This window comes from Astatotilapia calliptera, chromosome 23, assembly GCF_900246225.1.
Source record: "Astatotilapia calliptera chromosome 23, fAstCal1.2, whole genome shotgun sequence".
Taxonomy (NCBI): Eukaryota; Metazoa; Chordata; class Actinopteri; order Cichliformes; family Cichlidae; genus Astatotilapia; species Astatotilapia calliptera.
The window spans coordinates 40,347,741-40,350,872 of NC_039323.1; the positions used below are offsets into that span (position 1 = coordinate 40,347,741).

A 3,132-nucleotide genomic window follows, 5' to 3' on the forward strand; every position below is an offset into this window, starting at 1 on the left:
ACTGTGGCTGACAGTGTGAGGTAGACTATAGTGAAAGCAGGAAGACTTGCACCCTCCTTATTTCACCTCTTGTGTCTACACTGAAACTTTTACTATGTCTAAAATAGAAGTGCATAAAAGTGGAAGGACAGTAGAAGGTGAACCACCAACATTGTTTAAGCCAGACTGATCTCTCTGTTTATCTGGATGGACATTGTGTTCAAATTATGATGAGATGTTTGTTCAAAAACAAAACTAGTCTGATACAAAGAGTCATGTTTGCCACAGTTTATTGTGTTTGTATTGTATTAAATCTGAGAGCCTGAGTTGGAGTATTATGACTGAATGGTCTCCATTACTGGGAAACAACTATCCAGTGTGAAAAGATGGACGTTTATTATAATATATGAATATTATTATATTAGTATGTCACCTAAAGTTTTATATACTTTAAAATGTTTCATAGAGCTTTATTATCCACTCCCACAGTTCCTGTGCTTCTTGCTGAGCGTGTCTTGTTGTCGTGTTGATGGTTCACTGAGATGAGAGTCTGGTAGGAATCACTCGATGGCTGCTGAAGGTTTGTATAGGGCTGATCTGGCTCATCGTCATCCTTTAGAAAAGTGAAATATTTTAGGTATTAATCAAGTTCAACCCGGTCTACCCACACACTCTATTGATCTTTAAATCTCTCCATCTGTTGCCTGGATTATTTAATGTTTCTGCTCATTTCTGTAAGAGCTTCTTCACAAAATAAAGGACACTGAAGTTGGCACTAATAGTATTATAACACTAATCTGTAATTATCTATATAAGTAACATCCTAAAACATAAATGTACATGTTTTATGTTTACTGGCAAACTTTTAACTAGCTGCTGTAGATCGTAGCAATAAATTGCTCACCAAACCGTTGGGATTTTCAGGTACAGACACTCCAGATGTTCCTGACCTTAAGCAGCCACGCTGATAAGAAAGGATGTCAGCATTAGTGTAACACTATTCACATTCAAACAGAGAAAAATCAAGTCAGAACATCTACATTTATATTATCTTCTCTCTTAATAATGATAATTATTTTTGGAAGGATAAAAAGTGTTCATTCTAGACATGATGTTTAACATACAGCGAATTCTCATTTATTGAAATGTGATGTTTCCTTTTACTTTCTCTACATCTATATCATCTTTGAGTTACTGCAGCAAAAATAGTCTCACCCATTACTTTTCCTCCAGTAGATAAATCCCACGATAACTCCAGTTATAAAGATGATCACAACACCGGGCAGATAAACGGAAAAAGATTTGTCTGCTGAAGTGTGGGCCTCGTTTGTGTCTAAATCATTGAAAAGATGCATTTGTCAGTAAAATCATTTACTTTCATTTCCTGGAAATCAAAACACAAATCAAACACAATTTACGTCTACTGAAACTCTGAGTGAAGTAATGAAACCCCAGTTTTATAACCACAGAGCTTTAAATATTGTCACTGTGCTCTTTTCTTTTGTCTTCTTCTTCTTTTGCATCTTTTCTGAATATTACTATGAACTGAAATTGGTCCAACTGCTTATATACATTCACTGGCCACTTTATGAGGTATACTTGTTCAGGGTGTAACACAAATATTTCAGTGTTCATTTCATTTGTCAATCACATGTCAGCTTCATCTTCCTGGTTAAATAAAGGTTAATAAAATAATAAAATGTCAGCAAATCAATGCTCAAACAGAGCAACATGGCACATGTTACTGGTCCCAGTGCTTCACAAACTGCTGATCTGCTGGGATTTTCCCACACAATCATTTCTGTTCACAGACAATGGTCTGAAAAATAGAAAATATCCAGTGAGCTGTGATTCTCTGGGTAAAAATGCTGTTTACACATCAAACCTTGAGGCAGAGCGGACCACACTGGATATCACTGCTGTCCTCTAACAACAGCAAGCTGAGGCTACAGTTTGCAAGTCTGGACAACAGAAGACTAAAAAAACGATGCCTTGCCCGATGAGTTGATTTCTAACAGTTCAGACTGCTGGTGGTGTAATGCTCTGTGGGGATTTTCTTTGCAAACTTTGGACCCTGTAGTGACCACTGAGCATCATTTAAACACCACAGCCTGCCTGAAGGTTGTTGCTGACCACATTCATGTCTTTATGCCCAAAAAATACCCATCGTCTGATGGCTGCTTCCAGCAGGATACCACGCCATGTCACGGCGCTCAAATCATGTACGGCCTGCGCAGTCACCAGATCTCAATCCAGCAGAGCACCTTTGGGATGTGGTGGAACGGAAAGTTTGCTTCAAGTAAGAGCAGCTGACGAATCTGCAGCAACTGTGTGATGATGTAATTTCAATATGTCTTGAGAATCTTTGAGGAATGTTTTTAGCGCCTTGTTGTGCCACAAAAAATGAAGACATGTTTGATGGCTGAAGGTGGTCCAACTCGGTTCAAAGATGTACCTGATAAATGAGTCAGTGAGAGTATTTAAACTGCTGTAAGTGAAAATAAGAAGAAAAGAAATGAACAAATTACAAGAATAAAAAACACATAAGCAGGTCAATACAATGCTACCACAGTGCTGAATAACTGTGTCAGAAAAAGAAACTAAAATGCATTTACCTTCCACAGTGACACTGATATGGACAATATATGTCCCTTCAGTGTTTGTACACTCACAGGTGAAGTGGAAGTACTGTGGATAGTTTTACCTTACATACATAGATCTACCAGTACAGCTTCTGAGGTAACTGTTTACAAAATGGTATATTCTATCCACAAGTTCTTTGCAATTTTACATTGATAAACATTATCCTTAACACATTTGGCCCACATAAAGTACTATGGCCATCACACTGTCATTTAGAATTGTTTAAATAACTCGTGTCTTAAGTCATTCCAAATAAAAAAAAGTCGCATGGTTCACTTTTATATCACAAAATGTTAGAAATATAAGTCGTTCATAACAAACTGAAAGGCTGGGAGTTTAAAATGCAAACCGATGGAAGTAGAAGTCTATAATGTCTCAGAGCACACGGTGTCTATTATTGTGTAGACATTTATAAATAAAAGCTTAATAAAGATGCTTAATTTCTTAAGAAATAAACAGGTGGAGTGATCTTTATCAAAAGTGGATGTTGCATCTGTGGCTAAACCCCTG

The 3,132-nt window shown here is 37.1% G+C and overlaps 1 long non-coding RNA gene across 2 annotated transcripts; it reads right to left on the reverse strand.

Annotated features, from left to right (window-relative positions):
* Positions 1-252: 252 nt before the first annotated feature.
* LOC113016602 (uncharacterized) lies at positions 253-2,658 on the reverse strand. Of its 2 annotated transcripts, XR_003271267.1 has the most exons (4): positions 2,595-2,658; positions 1,195-1,312; positions 884-929; positions 253-592 (listed from the first exon to the last, which is right to left on the reverse strand). It is a non-coding gene; the product is annotated as an uncharacterized LOC113016602 (long non-coding RNA). The 2 variants fall into 2 exon arrangements; XR_003271266.1 differs by lacking the exon at positions 2,595-2,658 and having other exon boundaries at positions 1,195-1,379.
* Positions 2,659-3,132: the final 474 nt, after the last annotated feature.